At 38.9% G+C, this 23,231-nt stretch overlaps 1 protein-coding gene across 5 annotated transcripts in view; it reads left to right on the plus strand.

The window, feature by feature from the left end:
- The window catches only part of IDE (insulin degrading enzyme), a 140,961-nt gene that overhangs the window by 18,868 nt on the left and 98,862 nt on the right, over positions 1–23,231 (plus strand). Inside the window, exon 2 of one of the 5 annotated variants that reach the window (XM_077878391.1) lies at positions 9,409–9,609. The exons of the other annotated variants lie outside the window; for them this stretch is intronic. The gene's annotated coding sequence lies outside the window, so the exon portion shown is untranslated. The remainder of the gene's footprint in view (positions 1–9,408; positions 9,610–23,231) is intronic. 5 annotated transcript variants of the gene reach the window in all.

The following is a 23,231-nucleotide window of genomic DNA, read 5'->3' on the forward strand; positions in this document are numbered from 1 at the left end:
ATTTATTATGAAAAGAAGCTTAGTATTTTTATTACAGTTCTTTCTTTTAAAAGTGAGACTTAGAAATTGTTGTAGCATTAAAAGTTATAAAAGCTTTTATTCCCCACAAAGAACTAACTGTATAGTTTCTCATTGCCTATTAAAAATGTGTAACTGTTAAAAAAAAAAAAAAGTGGGACTCACAAGCTACTTCCCAAGGGGAAGGTATCACACTCTGCCTGACATATTTATTACATGAATGAATGAATTTTTTTCAAAACCAGTTTTCTGTTGATTTCCCTAGTTTTGCAAATACTGGTTAATCATTTTCTCAGTTTAGCTTCAAAATTGGAATAATCTTTGCATCTCTTTTTCTCTCACTGTCTATTCTGAAGACCAAACTCAAATTTTGAGTCTTTCATCCTGAAGTTTCTTTCTTTTTTTTTTTTTTTAAGATTTTTATTTATTTATTAGAGAGAGGACGACAGAGGCAGAGGGAGAAACAGGCTCCAAGCAAGAAGCCGGATGTGGGACTCAATCCCTGGTCTCCAGGATCAGGCCCTGGGCTGAAGGTGGTGCTAAACCGCTGAGTCACCTGGGCTGCCCTCATCCTGAAGTTTCTTGGAGTAAACTTAAGCTTCCATTACCCTCCTAGTTTAAGCTATGATCATCTTCCCGGACACCTCACATCTACTAGTTCTGTATATGTATTTTTAAATTCCCATATAATAAAATATAGTGTTATATTAGTTTCAAGTGTACAATATAGTGATTTAACAGTTCTATACATTACTCAGTGCTGGTCTTGATAATTGTACTCTTAATCTCCTTCATCTGTTTGACCCAATCCCCTTTTTCCTTCCCTTTAGCAACCACCAGTTCTCTGTATTTAAGAGACTGTTGGTTTTTTCTTTTTTCCCTATCTGTTTTTTAAAATTCCATGTATGAATGAAATCATACAGTATTTGTCTTTCTCTGACTTAGTTTACTTAGCATTATATCCTCTAGATCCATTATTGCATATGGCAAGATTTCATTCTTTTTTATGGCCAAGTAATATTCCACTGTACATATATATGTATGTATCTTCTTTATCTGTTATGGATGGACCCTTGGGTTGATTCCATATCTTGGCTATTGGAAACAGTGCTGCAATAAATATAGGGGTGCATATAACTGATTTTTTCCAGGCTTCTGTCTCCCTACCAGTTGATACTTTTTATCAGATTAATTCTAATATACTAATTTCCTCATGCCATTGTCTTGTTTAGACACCACCAATGGTTCTGCACTTTGTCAAGATCAAGTCCAAACTTCCTGAGCCAGTATTTAAGCATCTCATAGGCTGGCCCCATCCTCACTTTTTTTTTTTTTTTTTTTAAGATTTTATTTATTGGGATCCCTGGGTGGCGCAGCGGTTTGGCGCCTGCCTTTGGCCCAGGGCACGATCCTGGAGCCCCGGGATCGAATCCCACGTCGGGCTCCCGGTGCATGGAGCCTGCTTCTCCCTCTGCCTGTGTCTCTGCCTCTCTCTCTCTCTCTCTGTGTGACTATCATAAATAAAGAAAGAAAAAAAAAGATTTTATTTATTTTCTCATGTGAGACAGAGAGAGGCAGAGACTTAGGCAGAGAGAGAAGCAGGCTCCCCGCAGGGAGCCTGATGCTGGACTCCATCCCAGGACTCTGGGATCACGCCCTGAGCCACCCAGGTGCCCCCCATCCTCACTTTTTAACCTAACTTCCCTCTTTTCTAGTCAGACCCACCAGTTTACTGTCTCTTGTACATGAGCTGTTCATTCCCAATTCTAGAATGCCTTTTTGTCTTTTAATATGACTAAATCTGTCATTCTTTTATAGACCTTATTTAGGTCACACAATTGTGGTTTCTTTTTCTAAACTTAATGATTTATTTGAGATGTTGAAACATCCATTTGACATTTAACCATTTACTACCTCTTATTTTTTTACTTTTTTTTTATTTTTTTTATTTTGTTGTCTGATTGGAGAGACTAGGACTTCCAGTATAATGTTGAACAACAGTAGTGGTAGTGGACATCCCTGTTGTGTTCCTGACCTTAAGGGAAAAGCTCTCAGTTTTTCCCTGTTGAGGATGATATTTGCTGTGGGTCTTTCATGTGTGGCTTTTATGATATTGAGGTACGTTCCTTCTATCACTGCACGGTGGAGAGTTTTTATCAAGAAAGGATGCTGTATTTTGTCAAATGCTTTTTCTGCATCTGTTGAGAGGATCATATGATTCTTGTCCGTTCTTTTATTAATGTGGTGTATCGCATTGACTTGTGGTTGTTGAACCACCCCGGTAGCCTGGGAGTAAATCCCTCTTGGTCCTGATGAATAATCCTTTAATGTATTGTTGGATCATATTAGCTAGTATCTTGGTGAGAATTTTTGCATCCATGTTCATCAGAGATATTGGTCTCTAGTTCTTTCTAGTGGGGTCTTTGTCTGGTTTTGGGATCAAGGTAATCCTGGCCTCATAGAATGAGTTTGGAAGTTTTCCTTTCATTTCTGTTTTTTTGGAACAGTTTCAGAAGAAAAGGTTTTTTTTTGTTGTTGTTGTCGTTATTATTATTATTTTTTAAGATTTTATTTCTTTATTCATGAGAGACACAGAGAGACAGAGACACAGGCACAGGGAGAAGCAGGCTCCATTCCATGCAGGGAGCCTGACTCATCCCGTGTCTCATCCCGGGTCTCCAGGATCACTCCCTGGGCCAAAGGCAGGCACTAAACCGCTGAGCCACCCAGGCATCCCCAGAAGAAAAGGTTTTAATATTTTTTTAAATGGTTGGTAGAATTCCCCTGGGAAGCCATCTGCCCTGGTCCCTTGTTTGTTGGGAGATTTTTGATTCCTGATTCAATTTCTTTGATGGTTATGGGTCTGTTCAGGTGTTCTATTTCTTCCTGTTTAAATTTTGGTAGTTTATGTGTTTCTAGAAATTTATCCACATAGAACTAGCTCCTAGTTTCGTTGATCTGTTCTACTGTTTTTATAATTTCTATGTCATTGATATCTGCTGTAATCTTTATTCTAATCCCCTGTTAGGCTTTATTTCTTGTTCTTTTTCCAGTTCCTTTAGGTATAAGGTTAGGTTTCTTGTTCCTTGAGGAAGTGAATATATTCTCGAACAGTATACTTTTTAGTTTTTTTCTGCTTTTGACCTTTGTAGAAAATTTCTTCTCCGAGTTACTTTTTATTCATTTAACCTTGTTTTGAGATTCACATAGGTATGTGTTCATTGCTGAATCTTATGTGAATATGCCACTAATTATTTTTCATTCTGTTGTTAATGAAGATTTGTTTCATTTTTTTTCCCCTCCTATCACAAATAGTCTATGTTGTTGATGTGCCCCAGTACCCAATCTTTGGTCATCATCTTTGCCTGCACTCAATTAGGGTTCTCATTCAATCGCATTGCTTTAAATATTATTTGTATATGCTTTGTCCACTATGTAGCCATGAGGCACATGTGCTTATTTAAATGTAAATTAATGAAAATTAACAATTCAATTTTTCAGTCACCCTAGCTGCATTTCAAGTCACATGTGGCGCATGGCTAACATATGAGGCAAAGCAATTACAGAGCAATTACCATCACTGATGTTTTGTGAAACCCACCTGATCTGTACTCCGATAGTTCCCAAATGTATCTCTCTCCCCTGAATTTCAGATTTAGGTAATAAACTTCCTACTCAACATTTCCCTTGGATGGCAAATATATATCCTAAACTTAGCATGTTCAAAACCTGCCATCTTCATCCCCATCTCAACGAATAACATCTTTATTCTTCCACTTGTTTAGGCTAACAACCTGGAGTCATCCTTAACTCCTTTCTTGTTTTCATATCCCTTAACAGGCAGCATATACACCCAGATTAAGACCACTTCTGCCTGCCACCACCCTGGTTCTAATCACACTTTTACTGAGATACTGTAATAGCCTGTTAACCAGTTTCCTTGCTTCTGCAGTTGCCTCTCTATGTATAACTTGTTCTTGTCACCACAGGTAGCATGATCTTTTTTGAAATGCAAGTGCAATATCTTTGCTAGTGAATGTTTAAAACTTTGTAGTTGATCCCCATTCTGTTCATATTTAAAGACAAAATCCTTATATTAGCCAAGAAGGCCCTATGGGACCTGACCTTTCATCACCTCTCTGATCTTGTTTCCAAAATAATCACTCTCACCCCATTCCAGTCACACTGGTCTGTTTACTTGACTCAGATGATTTGCACTGCTTTTCCTCTGCTCAGAATGCTCATTTATCGTTGATATCAGAGAGGGCTTCACAGAGAACATAGGTTTTAAGCAAATGTCTTTGAAGGAAATATAAAATTTAAATGAACAGAGAAGGGGAAGAGAGAATATTTTAGAAGGAATAGTGTTTGCAAAAGCTCAGAAGTAGGAATATTTACAATATAATCAAGGGACAGAAGATTTTATCCTATAGGAAGCAGAGAGTCTCTGATGCCTTTTGAACAGTACAGTCAACATGAAAAGTATGTGGTTTTTTGTTTTTGATGATAAATCTGTGTTTTGGAAGCATAGTTGAAATGCAGGCAGGCAAAGGATAAAAAAGCACATGTAATAAGGAGAATGTCTGCAGAGGATGTGTGTAAAAGAAGATTTCAGCAGCTTTGAGCATAGGGGGAGATGGAGAGATCCCAGCAGCCTAAGGTCTTGGGTCTGGGTGACTTTCAGATTAGTGCCAAGATGAGCCTTGACTAGGAGGGACATTAGGGTAGAGAAGGCTCTTGTGGAGAGATTCACCTCCAGGCAGTGAGAAGTCCAGTTAGGTGACATATTGGTCCTGGCTGGTTAGGGGCTGGTGTTCTAAAGGCATGCCAAAAGAACAGGTTGGTCAGGTGCAATGGTGAGGCAGTCTTGTACACATTGTTAACCATCTCATAGCTAGCTGTTAACCATCAGGAAGTTAGGTGACCAAAGGTCCCTCAGGGCAGTGGACAAGACGGAGCAGTCCTTAAATAGCAATCTGTTTGCAGATTGTAGTTAAGAATTCAGTTTAAAGATCAGAACCAGGTTGTTGAGTCCTGAACAGAAGTGTCTAAAATTTCCACTATTTAAGGATAGGAAATGGGCCCAGAGCCTAGAACAAGCTGCAGTGAAGGCTAAGTAGACTCAGTTATGAGGCTCTTGATGTTGCTGTTAACGTGAAAAGATTAAGTAGCTAATATTTACTCAATGCCTACTGTGTGTTTTGCCTTGTATTTGGTGTTTCCCATATGTTCTTTAATGGCCACGGTAGTTCTGTGAGGGAGGTATTGTGGTTCTTTTCTGTTTTTCAGATAAGGAGATAGAGGCTCCAATAGGTTAACTTGGTCAAGGATACATTGCTGGTAAGTGGCTTTATCAGAAGTGAATCCAGGGACACCTGGGTGGCTCAGCGGTTTAGTGCCTGCCTTTGGCCCAGTCCTGGGATCGAGTCCCACATCAGGCTCCCTGCATGACACCTGCTTCTCCCTCTGCCTGTGTCTCTGTCTCTCTCTCTCTGTATGTGTGTCTCATGAATAAATAAATAAAATCTTAAAAAAAAAAGAGAGAGAGAATGGTTAGAAGTGTCTGGCTAAAGAGGGTTTTGTTGTTGTTGTTGTTTTAAATATTTTATTTATTTGAGAGAGAGCAGGAGTAGGGGTGGGAGAGGCAGAGGGGGAGAGAGAAGAAGACTCCCCACTGAGCAGGGTGCCCAACATGGGGCTCAATCCCAGGACCTGGAGATCATGACCTGAGCCAAAGGCAGATAGATATCCAACCAGCTGAGCCACCAGGTGCCCTCAACCAAAGAAGTTTTAAGCATACTGAGGCCTTGGGAAAAGACCAAGAACTATTTCATTGTTAAACTGCAAATAAATTGGAGGGAATAGAAGCCAAGTTTCATGGGGCCCTACAGAGTAACTTTGAAAAAAATGTTGGTATTGAATTTGGAGCAATTAGGTAGTAGTTGGAAAGGGTTGAGCAGAACTGTAGTAGGAAAAATAGGGAAGTTGGTACTGTTGGCTAAGAGGAAGAAGCTAGTGGAGGAGGGTAATGCCTGAGGGAAGGCTTGGAGAAAGTGGATGTGAAAATATAGGTGAAGAAGTTAGCACTGGAAAATAAAGATTTGTTCAAACTAGGTCTTGATTTAAAAGGGCAGTTGCTTATAAAGAATTTAAAAAGGTGAGGTGCCTGGCTGCCTTAGTTGAGCATCTACCTTTGGCTCAGGTCCTGATCCCAGGGTCCTGGGTTGGATCCCCACATCACGCTCCCTGCTCAGTGCAGAGTCAGCTTCTCCCTCTGCCTCTCTGCCACTCCCTCTTCTTGTGCTTCTCTTTTCTCTGTGTCAAATAAATAAATAAAATCTTCAAGAAAGAAAAGGTAAGTGATCCTTAAAACTCTGGGCCTCAGTTTCTTCATTTGAAGAAAGGATTCTTCTAGTTCTAAGTTCTGCCATTTTTCTCTATGCTGTTAATACCAGCTTTTAAAAAAATGTCTGGATTTTTTAGGAATGCTCCCAGGGTCTAGTAGGGAGAATGGATTCCAGTTCAGTTAACATGGTTATTCTTTGCCCAACTATACAGGCTATGTTAGATCTGTAGAGTTATATTTGGAGCCAGGACCTCTGAAGAAGCAAGAATCCCTATAATGGTATCACTGGCACCTAGCACAGTGTCTGGCACATAGTAGGAGTTTAGTGTTTGTTGGACAAATTTGTCTAGAGATATAGGCTTCTGGAAGTAGGGAGCTCTAGTCATAAACATGATTTAGTTTTTGCTCACAATTTGCCATTTCCATGCTTTAAAAAAAAAAAATTCATGAGAGATACAGAGAGAGAGAAGCAGAGACATAGGCAGAGGGAGAAGCAGGCTCCCTGCAGGGAGCCTGATGTAGGACTTGATCCCAGGATCCTGGGATCACAACCTGAGCCAAAGGCAGACGCTCAACCGCTGAGCCACCCAGGTGCCCCTCCATTTCCATATTCTAAATGTCAGTGTAGCTAGTAAGTAGTATTTGTATGTGTTTTCTTATTACAAAGAAACTAGAGTTAAGAGTGTATTTTAAAGATTTTTTGTGTTTCTGAGTTATTCATAGGAACTAAGGTGGTTTGAAAATGCATAGGACATAAGGGACCTGACAGTGTGGTGTAAGAGAGCTCTACAAAGCTCAATTCCACTAGATTCTAGTCTTGTTTTGTATTCACAGAGAATTGTTTTTATTTAACATTTTAGGGACACCTAAAATCACCATGGTGATTCAGCGGTTGAGCGTCTGCCTTTGGCTCAGGGCATGATCCCAGTTCTGGGATCGAGTCCCACATCAGGCTCTCTGTGAGGAGCCTGCTTCTCCCTCTGCCTGTGTCTCTGCCTCTCTCTCTCTCTCTCTCTCTGTGTCTCTCATGAATTTAAAAAAAAAAGAAATTAAAAAAGTCACACTGTGATTAGTTCTGTTACTATTCTATTAGTTAATTTCTTTTTTTTTTAATTTTTATTTATTTTTGATAGTCACACACAGAGAGAGAGAGAGAGAGGCAGAGACACAGGCAGAGGGAGAAGCAGGCTCCATGGACCAGGAGCCTGACGTGGGATTCGATCCCGGGTCTCCAGGATCGCACCCTGGGCCAAAGGCAGGCGCCAAACCACTGCACCACCCAGGGATCCCTACTATTCAATTAGTATTATTTTTCATTTTATTCATGTTTTATTAAGAATGGATTTTTATTTGAGGAAGTTTGGTCCTAGTGAATTAAAGATGGATAGAAAGATAAATTGTGAAGGTGTTGTGGGGTTAATACCAGTTTTTAAGTTTGGTGTCACAAGATCTGCTTTTAATGCTGCTTCATTTTTCATTAATTATAAGTCAGAAGTAAAAATTATACAACTAGTATGTGCCAGCATTAATTTAGGTGCTATGGATATAACAATAAACAACAGAGGCAAAAAATCCCCATCCTTCTAATGGTGAAGACAGATGATCAGGTAAGTAAAGCAAATGTTTATTTTTCTTAAAGCAACATGGAATTGAGTCCATTTAAAATCCTGATGGTTAATTTTAAGAATTGAAGAGCTTTAGATTTAGTCAGCTCTAGAGCAGAACAGTAGCTTGCTCCTGGCATTAGAAAGAAATAAAGCATTTCATGTAAGTGAAACCTTGTCCTGTGAAAGTTATTTGATATATATTCTACATTTTTTAAATGTTTGAGGTAAAGTTTTAAAATTTATTATCAACATTTTTATAGACTTTGGAACAGAGAATGTAAGAAACATAATTTAACATTTGATTATTCACATCTATTTTTTAAAGTATAGTTGACACACAATGTTAACATTAGTTTCAGTTGTACAACAGTGTTTGGACAAGTCTATACCTTATGGTGTGCTAACCACAAGTGTAGCTACCATCTGTCACTGTACAGTGCTATAACATTGACTGCATTCCCCGCTGTACCTTTCATGCAGTGACTTGTTCATTCCATAGCTGGAAGTCTATATTTCCTACTCTCCTTTACCCTATTTGCCCATCCCCCAACATGCCTGTCCTCTGGCAATCATCAGTTCTCTGTATATATGGACCTGTTTTTTTCTTTCTTTCCTCCTTTTTTGTTTTTAAGATTTTATTTACCTTTTTTTTTTTTTTTTTTTTGACAAAGAGAGTGCACGTGCACACATGCACAAGCAGGGGAGCAGCAAAGGGAGAGAGAAAGAAGCAGGTTCTCTGCAGCAGGGAGCCCAATGTCAGAGCTTGATTTCAGGACCCTGGGATTATGACCTGAGCTGAAGGCAGACTCTCAACCAACTGAGCCATTCAGGCACCCTTATGTTTCTGCTGTTTGTTTTTAGATTCCACATATAAATGAAATCATATGGTATTTGTCTTTCTCTGACTTATTTTCACATAGCATAATACTTTCTCGGTCCATCTGTGTTGTTGCAAATGGCAAGATATCATCCTTTTTTATGGTCAAGTAATATTCCATTATACTCCACACACACACACACACACACACACACACACACACACCACATATTCTTTATCCATTCATCTATCAGTGTACATTTTGGTTGTGTCCAGAGCTTGGCTATTGTAAATAATGCTATAATGAACATGGGAGTGCTTTTATCTTATTTTGGTGGTGGGGGAGTGGGTATATCTTTTTATCCTCTTTGGGTAACTAGTAGTGGAATTACTGGATCATACAGTATTTCTATTTTTAATTTTTTGAGAAACTTCATACTGTTTTCCACAGTGGCCGCACCAATTTACATTCCCAACAACAGTGCATGAGGTTTCCTTTTTCTCTACATCCTCACCAACACTTTATTTCATTTTGATTCTAGCCTTTCTGACAGATGTGAGATGTTATCTCATTGTGGGTTTTTTTGTTTTGTTTTTTGTTGTTGTTGTTGTTTTATTAGAAGGAGAGAGAGAAATGGGGAGGGGGAGAGGAAGAGAGAATATCTCCAGCAGACTCCCCTCTGAGTGAAGAGCACGACTCAGAGCTTGGTCTCACAACCCTGAGATCATGCATGACTTGAGCTGAAATCAAGAGCCAGATGCCTAACTGACTGATCAACCAGGCACCCCCTCATTGCGGTTTGATTTGCATTTCTCTAATGGTTAGTAATATTGAGAATCTTCTCATCTGTATGTCTCCTTTGGGAAAATGTCTATTTAGATGCTCTGCCCATTTTTAAATTGATTATTTGTTTTTTTTTTTTTTGGTGTTGAGTTGTATAATTTCATTATATATTTTGGGTATTAACTCATTGGACATATCATTTGTGAATATCTTCTCCCATTTAGTAGGTTGCCTTATGTTATGTTGATGGTTTTCTTTGTTTTGCAAAGGCTTTTTATTTTGGGGTAGTCCCAATAGTTTTTTTTACATTTGTTTCCCTTGCTTGAGGAGACATAGCTAGAAAAACATGGCTAAGGCCAATGTTCAAATTATTCCCTATGTTTTCTAGGAGTTTTATGATTTCAGGTTGCATATTTAGGTTTTTAACTCATTTTGAGTTTATTTTTGTGTATGGTGTAAGAAAATGGTCCACTTTCATTCTTCTGCATGTAACTCTAGTTTTTCCAACACCATTTGTTGAAGAGACCATCTTTTCTGTGTTGTATATTCTTGCCTCCTTTGTTGTAGATTAATTGACCATTGTAAGCGAGGGTTTATTTCAGGGCTCTTTGTTCCGTTCCATTGATCTGTGTATCTGTTTTTGTACTAGTACCATACTGTTTTGATTACTACAGCTTTATAGTTTATCTTAAGATCTGGAATTGTGATACCTCTAGCTTCGTTTTTCTTTCTCAAGATTGCTTTGGCTGTTTGGGGCCTTTTGTGGTTCCATACAAATTTTATTATTATTTATTCTGGTTCTGTGAAAAATACTATTGGTATTTTCATGGGGTTCACAATGAGTTTGTGGATTGTAACTCTTTGTTATTTCATTATTAGTGTTGCTGTGGCTTGGACTTCCAATACTATGTTGAGTAAAAGAGGTAACAGTGGACATGCTAGTTTTGTTCCTTAACTTAGAGGAAAAAGCTCTCAGATTTTCACTATTGTATATATATTAGCTGTGGGTTTTTCATCATATATGGCCTTTATTATGTTGAGGTATGTTTCTGCTAGGTCTACTTTGTTGAGAGTTTTTATCACAGATGCTGAATTTTTATCATGTGCTTTTTCTGCATCCATTGACTGAGATGATCATACAGTTTTTATTCTTTGTTTTGTTGATGTGGTGCATCATGTTGATTGATTTGCGAATATTAAACCATCCTAACCTTGTAAAGACCCCGAGTAGTCAAAGCAACCCGAAAAAGAAAAGCGAAGCTAGAGGCATCACAATTCGGGCTTTAAGCTATATTACAAATCTGTAGTCATCGAGACAGTATGGTAATGGCACAAAAACAGACACATAGGTCAGTGGAACAGAATAGAAAACCCAGAAAGGGACCCTCAATTCTATGGTCACTAATCTTCAACAGAGCAGGAAAGAATATCCAATGGAAAAAAGACTCTTCAACAAATGGTTTTGGGAAAACTGGACAGCTGCATGCAGAAGAATGAAAGTGGGCCACTTTCTTATACCATAAACAAAAATAAACTAAATAGATGAAAGACCTAAATGTGAGATAGGAATCTGTCAGAATCCTAGAGGAGAACACAAGCAGCAACCTCTTTGGCCTTGGCTGCAAAAACTTCTTACTAGATATGTCTCCAAAGGTAAGAGAAACAAAGGCAAAAATGAACTACTAGGACTTCATCAAGATAAAAAGCTTTTGCACAGCAAAGGAAACAATCAACAAAACTAAAAGGCAGCCTATGGAATGGGAAAAGATATATGCAAATGACATATCTGATAAGGGGTTAATATCCAAAATCTATAAAGCACTTATCAAATTCAACATCCCCAAACCAGATAATCCAGTTAAGAAATGGGCAGAAGACATGAATAGACATTTTTCCAAAGAAGACATCAGATGGGTAACAGATAACTGAAAAGATGCTCAATATCACTCATCATCGGGAAAATATGAATCAAAAGCACGATGAGATGACACCTCACACCTGTCAGAATGGCTAAAATTAGCAACAGAAACATGTGGATGAGGATGGAGAGAAAGGGTAAAATCCTCTTACACTGTTGATGGGAATGCAAACTGTGCAGCCACTCTGGAAAACAGAGTGGAAATTCTTCAAAAAAGTAAGAATAGAACTACAATGCAATCCAGCAACTGCAGTACTAGATATTTACCTAAAAGAAAAATACAGATTTGAAGGGGTACATGCACCCCACGATATTGATAGCAGCGTTATCAACAATAGCCAAACTACAGAGAGAGCCCAAACGCCCATCGACTGAGAATGGATAAAGAAGATGTAGTGTGTACACACACATACACACTGGAATATTAGCCTTCAAAAAGAATGAAATCTTGCCATTTGCAATGATGTGGATAGAGCTAGAGTGTATTATGCTAAGTGAAATAAGTCAGAGAAAGACAAATACCATATGATTTTACTTAGAAGTAGAATTTAAGAGACAAAACATGAATAAATGGGAGGGAGAAAAGAAAAAAGATGAAAGACAGGAGGACTGGGTGGTTCAGGGCATGATCCTGGAGTTCCGGGGTCGAGTCCCACATTGGGTTCCTGCATGGAGCCTGCTTCTCCCTCTGCCTGTGTCTGCCTCTTGGTGACTCTCATGAATAAATACATAAAATCTTAAAAAAAAAAAAAAAAAAGCCATAAGAGGCTCTTAAAGATAGAGAACAAACTGAGGGTTGATGGAGGGAGGTGGATGGGGGATGGGCTAGATAGGTAATAGGTATTAGTAGTAGTAAACTTGTTTTGATGAGCACTGAATATTGTATGTAAGTGATGAATTGCTAAATTCTCCTAAAACCAATATTATACTATATTTTAACTAACTAGAATTCATGTATTTGTTTTTAAAAGATTTACTTATTTCAGAGAGATAGCACATATGAGCAGGAGGAGGTGCAGAGGGAAAGGAGAGAGAATCCTCAGGCTGATACCCCACAAGCCCCCCAGGTGCCCCTACTAACTAGAATTTAAATAAAAGTTTGGAAAAAGAAAAAAGGAAAATGACTGTGGGGCCAATCTAATACATAATTGACTTTCTTAACGAATGAAATTTTGAATTCAGTACTTGCACTTTTTAAATTTTTTTTTTTTGAAGAACAAATAACATATCATATATGCACTAAAAATCAAACACCCTGTCCTTCAAGGAAACTTAAATGAATCTATTTAATATATGCCTGACTTTTAAAGTTAATTTTTGGTATTTATCAATGTAATAAAGGCAGAATTATTGTGTTTTTTTAAGATTTTATTTATTTATTCATGAGAGACCCAGAGAGAGGGGGGCAGAGACACCGGCAGAGGGAGAAGCAGGCTCCCTGCAAGGAGCCCGATGTGGGACTTGATCCTGGATCCCGAAATCACGCCCTGAGCTGAAGACAGATGCTCAACCGTTGAGCCACCCAGGCATCCCAAGGCAGAGTTTTTTTTTTTTTTTTTTAAATTTTTTTTTTTATTTATTTATGATAGTCACAGAGAGAGAGAGAGGCGCAGAGACACAGGCAGAGGGAGAAGCAGGCTCCATGCACCGGGAGCCCGATGTGGGACTCGATCCCGGGTCTCCAGGATCACGCCCTGGGCCAAAGGCAGGCGCCAAACCGCTGCGCCACCCAGGGATCCCCCAAGGCAGAGTTTTAAAAGTCAGGTAGTACTGAAAGTTTTATAGCAAAATAACAACAATTTCTTTTTTTTTTTTTTTTTTTTTTAGCAATTTCTTAACCTTATTCCATCCTTTCCTTCTTGCTCTGTGAAGGCAACCACATTCAACTCTTTAAGCTCTTTATTTTGAAATTCATTTTAATATTTCCAAATAATTGGCTCTACAGTTATTTCTTGATTTCTTAATTTTAGAAATTATCCGTTGACTTGTTTTTATGGTAGGAAAAGATGTAACTTTTCTTAGCTTTCGTTCTTGCCCTATCTTACCAAAATAGTAATATCACGGATTTTTAGATACAGTTTCATTCAGTGTTAACATGACTTTATATTATTCACTGCCAAGCCAAATAGCATAATCTGATTATAATATTTTTTCTTTATCTTTTTGTTTTGTCTTGTTTTATCATTTTCTTAATTTTCTGTTTACTTATTTCTGATTCTCCCCATTTCCACAACCATTTTAGTATAATTTCCCATGTGATCAAGCCTATTAACTGATCTATTGATTTCATGTTTTTTCCTTAGAGACATTGTTTCTAGACACTTGCCCCCCAGCTGCAGTGTGGACTAGTTTTGCTCCAGATCTACTGCAATGTGGTTGTCTGGAATTTGTTTGCTTCTCTGCTGTAATGGATCTGTTTCCTGGAGCTCTTATTCTGTCTTGGTTTGCCCCTTCGTTCAAGAGATATATGGTGTATTTGGAACATGTCCTCCAGTAGCTTCGAGAAAGCATATAGAAGATAGCTTTTAAACGATCTTCTAATAATTTCCTAAACAGAGAAGTGTAGATCTGAGTTTTTTATTTTAATTTTTAAAAAATATTTTATTTGAGGGAGAGAGAGAACATGAGTAGGATGAGGGGCAAAAGAAGCAGACTCCCCACTGAATGGGGTACCTGATGTGAGGGCCCGATGAGGGGCCTTCTCCCAAGACTCTGGGATCATGACCTGAGCCAAAGGCAAATGCTTAACCAACTGAACCACTCAGGCACCCCTAGATCTGAGTTTTAGTGTGAATGTACACATTTTGTAGAGTAAGTCTACTCAATTGAGAGAGATGATCTGCATGGCTCCTACTCTTCATCCAGCCCTAGAATTCTAGGATTCTAAAAACTTGAGAATTAAATGATTTTACAGATAATTTAGCAAATGAAAAAAAAAAAAAAATTTAGCAAATGATTAAAGCAACAAACTTTCCAAGAGACCTTTTGCAGGACTTTGACAAAAAAAAAACAAACAAAAAAACCTATGGCCTTTCTTTTTTTCTCCTATCCTTTGTTTAATTACACCTAAAGATTTGGTTTTATGGAAGAAGTACATTTAAAATGAAAATAGGGATCCCTGGGTGGCGCAGCGGTTTGGCGCCTGCCTTTGGCCCAGGGCGCGATCCTGGAGACCCGGGATCGAATCCCACGTCGGGCTCCCGGTGCATGGAGCCTGCTTCTCCCTCTACCTGTGTCTCTGCCTCTCTCTCTCTCTCTGTGACTATCATGAATAAATAAATAAAATCTTTAAAAAAAAAAAAAATGAAAATAAACATTAGCACTTTTTTATTTTTCCTTCTCAAGCTGGTCAAAATTCTCATCTTCTCTTTTTCCCCATGCTACTCTGGTTTTGTGTGCTTTGCTGATGGCCAATACAAATTACCATATATAAATCATTAGCCACCATCTGAAGAGGCTGGGAGTATCAGACATCATTTAATCAGGATAACATTCCTTTTTTTTTTTTTTTTTTTTAAAGTAGGCTCCATACCCAACATCTATATGGAGTCCAACATGGAGCTTAAGCTCACAATCCTGAGATCGAGACCTGAGCTGAAATCAAGAGTTGAATGCTTAACCAACTGAGCCATCCAGGCAACCCAGGGTAACATTCTTGAGCTCAGAGTTTGTTCCGGGAAGGTATCTGAGCTTGACCCCTCTTTCTGAGTTTTTACTCCAGACTGCTATCCAGTGACAGAATGTCTTATTTGCTCTATAATTCTATTCTCTCTAGAGCCAGTGTGTTTTATTGGAAGAGTCACTCTGGTGATGAGAAGGTCTGAGTTAAAGCCCTCTTTGGCACAGATTGGCTTTGTTATCTTGAGTGGGTTACTTTACATGGGCCTCTTTTTATAAGACATCAAACTAAGTAGCTTAAAAATCCCTAGTAGTGCTAATAAGTTTTGATTCTGAGCAACATTGGCTTCTACTGGTATGTAATTCCTTTTCTTCCCTTGTGCTAAAATGTCAGTATCTTCTCACTTTGTGTTGTTTTAAAGATTTTATTTATTAGAGAAGGGGAGAGCACATGTGAGCATGAATGAGGGAGAGAGGGAAGCAGACTCCTTGCTGAGTGCAGAGCCCAATGCAGAGCTTGATCTCAGGACCCTGAGATCATGACCTGAACTGAAATCACTCACTCAACTGACAGAGTCACCCAGGCACCCCTGTGTTGTTTTTATTTTAGAGAGTCTGGGCACCTATATAGCAGATATATCTGGACTAGTAGGCTGAGATGTAGCATGCAGATATTTTTGTAGTTGTTATCTTTTAAATGTGTATCAACACTTAAAAATCCTGGGAGTTCAGTTCCTTGAGGGAAAATAAGGAGACCTATTGACATTGGGCCCACATTCCTACCTGGCAGAAATTGGCCTGAGCTGAGATTTCCTTTCTTTCAGATAAGGGTGAGTATTCCTTCTCACCATAATTCTGCCTCACTGCTTTGCTCATTTACATTACTTTTTTTGGCCTTATAAGCATTTAAATTTGTGACTCCTGCTTTAAAGTGATTGGAGGAAATCAGTCTTATTAGTTTTTTGACTAAAAACTACTAGAGGTTTTGGTTGTAGTTGAAATGAAACTCTCCATATGTGTGTTGCTGTGAAGATTCAGAAATGATTGTGTGATCACGCTACCCCCCTGCCTTATTTATGGTTTCTTAAGAATTATCACCTTACATTATTTGATCCTTATAGCAACTGTATGTGGTTAATAGAGAAATGAAAAATCCCACAGCTCTTAAAAGGTTTAATTCAGACAGTTCTGCTACTTCCTTATGCTTTTCTTCTGGATCCTAGGTGATGAGAGGATGGAACAAGAGTGGGTAGGTGTAAAAGCATGTTAAGTTTGCTTCTAGGAAAGTAGGTAGAGCTATCAGCCTGGGCTAGGTGGACATGTGTGAAAGAAGTAGCAGGTCACTTCTCCCATCTTTGAGGTGTCTCTAGAGATGCCTAGCAAGAAGAGAGCAGGAAAGGAGAACAAATTAGTGAACAGTACATCAAGAAGATGATGAGTTGAACAGGGCAAGGAAGACCAAGAAGCAAGATGACTACTTTAGCATCTTGTGGGTCAGGTCCTATAAATAAGGCAGATGGGAACCCTCAGGCTGGGAAGACACCTTTCTTAGATAAGACTGGCCACTTAGATATATGGGTATAACAATAGACTTTTTTAAAAAGTAAAATGGATATTTATTATCCATTAAGGATAATGATAACTTAAAATCAGCCAGCCAGATTGGTATTAACATTTTCATGGCTCTGCAAAATAGAATACATCTCTGTGAATATTAGGGCAATGAATAAATTAAGGGTTTTAGTAATGTGTGTAATACATGTTTTATATATGTATAATTTATAACAGCTTTATTGATACTGAAAATTCATCCTCTTAAAGTATACCATTCAGGGTGGGGTGGGGTCACAAAAAATAAAGTACACCATTCAGTGGTTTTAGTATATCCACAGAGTTGTGAATTGCAGCTATCACTACAGTCAATTTTAAGCATTTTCATCACCCTAAAAAGAAAACTCATAACCTTTAGCATTAACTTCCTATTTTCTTCTTCTTCAAGCCCCTGGCAATCATTAATCTACTTTCTGTTTCTCTGGATTTGTGTATTCTGGATATTTCATGTAAATAGAATGGATATAATATGTAGTCTTTTGTCGTCTTTTGCTTGGGATGTTTTCAAAGTGTATCCGTGTTGTAGCATGTACAGGTGCTTATATGTCCATATTTTAAGAAAATCTTTGACAAACATTCAATTTTTTTTTCTAGCTTTGGCCTTCTAGAGCATAGAATCCTGGCTGTAACATATTCTCTAATATAATGTAGACATCCTTCTTCATTAACTCTGTTGTTGTTTTGGGTAGGTGCAGAGGGTCTGGATCCAGAAATATTTTTAATTTTTAAAAAATTTAAAATTTTGAACTAATTTAGCCTTACAAAAAAGTTGCAAAACCAATATGCTTACCCTGTATATCAATCATAGTATAATTATCAAGAATAATAAAATATTGTCTTTACCTTTGTAGTCGGTAAATATCTTGGGGGAGATACTTTGGGACTATGCAAATCGTTTTTTACCTCAAACTTTTTAGCATCCGTCAGTAGATCTTGTCTGTACATTTTTTTAAAGATTTTATTTGAGAGAGAGTGAGTCAGAGCGAGCACAATCTGGGGGAGAGGCGAAGGGAGAGGGAAGAGCAGACTCTATGCTGTTACTAAATTACCTGAATTCTGGGGCACCTGGGTAGCTCAGCGGCTGCCTTCAGCTCAGGTCATGATCCTGGAGTCCTGGGATCGAGCCTGTATTAGGCTCCCTACTCCGTGAGGAGTCTATTTCTCCTTCTACCTCTCACCCTGTTCATGCTCTCTCGCTTACTCTCTCAAATAAATAAAAATAAAAAAAATTACCTGAAGTTCTTATCCTTTGGGTAGGAAGAAAATGAAGCCTAAAATTGATAACAGCATTGGGCCAAACCACATTGGGTCAGCAATTAAGTGAGAAGTAGGTTCTGGAATTAGACTGTGGGTTCTGTTCCATTATCTGCTGAAAATCTTCACCTCCCATCACAAACTGTTTAAACAATTCTTTTGGAAATTGTGCCAGTTGTGAGACAACAACTAGTTTCTTAAGGGAACCAAATCAACAACAATAACGAACAGAAATGGGGTTTCACATTTTTTCTTTATTAATTAGCCCTGTTATATCGTGATGTAGCTGATCTAAGTAACAACAGAAAGTTCACCTTGGGCTTATATACTTAGTACACAGAGCCTAGCGTGTTTAAGTTCCTTAAGTTTTATCTTTTCAAGAATTCTTTCTATACTGTTATGAGAAGTACAAAAAATAAAGATCACCTATGGTCTACTGCCCATAGATAACCATGCTCAGCATTTCTGTGAGAATCCTTTCAGAGGTTTAAAAAAAAAAAAAGTACAGTTTGTTTGACTTGGTAGAAGTGGTTAAGGGTGTGATACTTTGGTGTCTAAAGCCTTGGGTTTGAATCCTAGTTCTTTATTTATTTATTTATTTTTTTTTTATAAATTTTTTTTTTATTTATTTTTTATTTTTTTATTTATGATAGTCATACAGAGAGAAAGAGAGAGAGCCAGAGACACAGGCAGGGGGAGAAGCAGGCTCCATGCACCGGGAGCCCGACGTGGGATTCGATCCCGGGTCTCCAGGATCACGCCCTGGGCCAAAGGCAGGCACCAAACCGCTGCGCCACCCAGGGATCCCATGAATCCTAGTTCTTTAATGCCTGTGTATGGCCATACCCAAATTACTTTTACGAGGTTTGATTTCCTCATCTAGGAGAAATGGGAATAGGATCTATCTAAGGGGTTTCTTGAAAGTATAATTTTTTTAAAATTAGGATTTTATTTATTTTTTTAATAGAGAGAAAGAAACTGTACAAGCAGGGAGAGTTACAGGGAAGAGGGAGAAACAAGCTCCCTGCTCTGCAGGAAGCTGGGATCCAGGTCCCTGGATCGTGACCTGAACTTAAGGTAGAGCTCAACTGACTGAGCCATCCAGGTACCTGAGAGTATAATTTCTATAAAGAGTTTGTGCTGTGTAAAATGCTAACTGAGCATTCAGGAAGAGTCTGTCCCAAGCCCTGGCTATGTTCCTTTTTCAAGGTAGATCCCTTTACTTTTGTACTTGATTGCTTATTCAGTTTCTGCAAACTTGTCCCTTCTCTCCTTCATTATCAGTTTTTCTCCAGTCTTCCTTTAATCCTTTTCTGGCTTAATATTTTTAAAATAAATAAATCAATACATGGGAGTTTAGTACAGATAGCTTTCTTTTGTGTGTTTTTAAATAATTTATTATTTAGAGAGAGAGTGAGAGAGTTGGGAGAGGGGCAAAGGGAGAGGGAAAGAGAATCCTCAAGCAGACTCCCCACTGAGCACAGAGCCTTAGGTGGGCTCAATCCCAGTACCCTGAGATCATGACCTGAGCCAGAATCAAGAGTCATATACTTAACTGACTTAGCCACCCAGGCACCCCAGCTTTCTTTGTTTTGATGAAGCTGTCTCCTAATTTTAAGTGGATTGAATTGGTTGTAGTGGTTTTCATCCATTATTTTTAGATGGTTAAGTCAGAATTATACACTAGTGTCTTCCTCCCTTGACCCTATTGACATTTTGGACTGGATAATTCTTTCTTGTGGGGACTGTCCTATGGATTGTAGCATTCTTAGCAGCATCCCTGGCCTGTACTCACTAGTTACATTTCACCCTTTAGTTGTGACAATTTAGTTGTGACAGATTGCCAAATGTCCCACAAAATTGTCACCTGCTGAAAGCCACTGGCATAAGCAGTGGCTTGCCTATAGCAGTTATAAAGGGATCGTTATTTACCTGCTTTTCTGAAAAGTCTTATGAAGTGCCATTCTGTGACCAGCCTGTCCAGTGAATGTTTTTGACCTCTAGAGATGACAGTGTACAACTGGAATTTGCATGAGTATATAATGCTGGTAATAACATGGTGGTTACTGAGGCCAGTCTATTTTCATATCACCCCTGAGAGATCATAATAATGATGGTTATAATATAGGGTTACCATTTGTGAGTGCCTACTATGTACCAGACACTGTGTCTTGATGAAGTTTGTTTTGTCTTGTATCTATTTTATAGGAGACATGCCATAAAGGCTGCTCAGGTCTGATGTAATTTTAGTTATCTCTGTCAAGTTCAACAGGCACATATGAACACTTCACATGACTTTTTAAAAAAATTTGTTTATTATTTGAGAGAAAGAGAGGGTACGGGGTGGAGGAGGGAAAGAGGGAGGGAGAATCTTAAGAGATTCCCTGCTGAGCACGGAGCCTGATATGGGGCTCGATCCTAGGACCCCAGGATTATGACCTGAGCCGAAGGCAACTGCTTAGCTGACTGAGATATCCAGGTGCCCCTAAAGATTTATATATTTATTTTAGAGAAAATGAATGAGTGGGAGGAGGGGCAGAGGGAGAGAATCCTTCAAGCAGACTCCCCTCTGAGCCCAGAGCCTGACATGGGGCTTGATCTCATGACCTATGAGATCATGACTTGGAGCCAAAACCAAAGAGTCAGACGTTAACTGACTGAGCCACCCAGATGCCCCTTCATGTGACTCCCAATTGGCGAAACTAGATGAGGCCCAAAAGCCCAATTTGACCAAAAGAGTTTACTAGTACCCAAGACCTGAGTAGTAAAGAGGTTGTTTGGTGAAGGTATATAATTACCGAACATTGGCTGGAAGTGGTCAGTGGGTCAGTGCTGGCATGGAAAATCATTTCAGGGTAATGTCCTGATGTAGCATTATCTGAAGAGGGCAAGATTCTTTTTCTGTCAGAACCATGGGGTACATATGGGTAGAACTCAGCCCTCAAGCGGAGGTATACCCCTCGTGCAGAATGAGTGTTTATAGTTTGCTTGTCTTGAAGGACTGCCTTGAGAGAATTACAGCTTAAAATCTTTTTAGCTTGTGTTTTGAGTTAACCTTTAGAGACCATGACAGTGATTTTAGAACTGTCCTTGCTGTTCTGGGATCACAGAGCATCTATGAGGAGGATGACCCATGTATAAAAGTAGTTCTGAGTTTGAAGAAATTTTAACTTTTTAAGATTTGTTTGACAGAGTGCACATGTGTGTGTGTGAATGAGGGGAAGGGCAGAGGGAGAGAATCTTCAAGCAGACTGCCTGCTGAGCTTGGAGCCCAAGTTGGGCTCCAGTGAACCATGAGATCATCATGACCTGAGCTGAAACCAAGAGTCCAATTTTGAACCCACTGAGCTACCCGGGCACTCCAAGAAATTTTAACTTTATATAGTATTCTTTCTGCTTTGTTTTATTTTTATTATTATTTTTTAAGATTTTATTTATTTATTTATGGGAGACAGAGAGGCAGAGACAGGCAGAGAGAGAAGCAGGCTCTTCACTGGGAGCCCGATGTGGGACTCGATCCCCAGACCAGGATCACACCCTGAGCTGAAGGCAGACCCTCAACTGCTGAGCCACCCAGGCATCCCACTTTCTGCTTTGTTTTAAAATAACCAGTCTAGGGATCCCTGGTGGCGCAGCGGTTTGGCGCCTGCCTTTGGCCCAGGGCGTGATCCTGGAGACCCGGGATCGAATCCCACATCGGGCTCCCGGTGCATGGAGCCTGCTTCTCCCTCTGCCTGTGTCTCTGCCTCTCTCTCTCTCTCTCTCTCTCTGTAACTATCATAAAAAAAAAAAAAAAAAAAAAATTTAAAATAACCAGTCTAGTTCAGGGTTAAAAGTTGTTTGATATAGGGCAGCCCCAGTGGCGCAGCGGTTTAGCGCCGCCTGCAGCCCAGGGCGTGATCCTGGAGACCCTGGATTGAGTCCCACGTCAGGCTCCCTGCATGGAGCCTGCTTCTCCCTCTGCCTGTGTCTCTGCCTCTCTCTCTGTGTGTCTCTATAAATAAATAAATAAAATCTTTAAACAAAAAAAAAAGTTGTTTGATATAAATGTTGAAAATTATTGAAGGGAGAATTTAAAGTTTGATCATTTTGCTTTTATTTGGATTACATTTATTGCGTATCACTCTTGGTTGGTTGCTGGGAGTATCAAGTTTTTTGTTTTTAAAGATTTTATTTATTTATTCATGAGAGGCAGAGAGAGAGAGAGAGAAAGGGAGAGAGGGAGAGAGGCAGAGACACAGGCAGAGGGAGAAGCAGGCTCCATGCAGGGAGCCTGATGTGTGACTCGATCCCGGGACTCCAGGATCACTCCCTGAGCCAAAGGCAGATGCTTAACTGCTGAGCCACCCAGGGATCCCCTAGGAGTATCAAGTTTTATTTTTAAATCTTAACTGGGGTCTAAAGTAAGTAATTACTCCAAAGCTAGTTTTCATATCATACTTAGTATGTAAAGACTTGAGTTAGAATATTTAGCATTAGACTTTATTATTGACTTAGTTAAATTGACTCTTGACTCATGCTTTACTTATATGGGCCTCCTATTTATTGTGGCCAAGATGACATAAACAGAAATAATTGTCTCAGGACACACCCGAGAAGGGTTAGATAGTTATCATGTTAATTGGACCATTGTTTCTTAGTGAGTCTTCTTAGTTTAGCACTTGTTTGATTTGGACAGCTACTTCTTAGTTTCCATATGGCACCATTTCCAAGATGACTTTTTGTGCATGATAATTATAGCCTTGGGTAACTCATGTATCTCCTTCCTCCTTTATTTTATTATGTTTGATATTTTTAAAAACTATTTTAAAAAAACTTTTAATTGAAATATAAGTGTTCAGGTTGCTGAATTTTCACAAACTGAACCTATCTGTATAACTGGCATGTGATCAGTCTCAGAAGACTCCCTCATACTTCCTTCTAATCGCCACTCCTTGCCCCCAAGGGAAACACTATCTTGACAAAAGGCTTACAGCTTGATTTTACTTCTTGCACTTGACATAAATGGGAGGATGCAGTATTTAGTATTTGCAGAAAGTTTCTTTCACTCAACCTTATGTTAGTGAGATTCATCCTTATTGTGCTTTTCATTTTCACTGTTGTATACTATTTCATTGTGTGACTTTATTAGTTTTTCTTTTCAATGTTAATGGACATTTGATCATTTCTAATTTCGGCTATTACGAATAGTATTGCTATGAATATACAAGTGCATTTCAGGTATATATTTAATATATAAATTGTGTCAGATTGTCAGC

This window comes from Canis aureus, chromosome 29 (assembly GCF_053574225.1).
Source record: "Canis aureus isolate CA01 chromosome 29, VMU_Caureus_v.1.0, whole genome shotgun sequence".
Classification (NCBI taxonomy): Eukaryota; Metazoa; Chordata; class Mammalia; order Carnivora; family Canidae; genus Canis; species Canis aureus.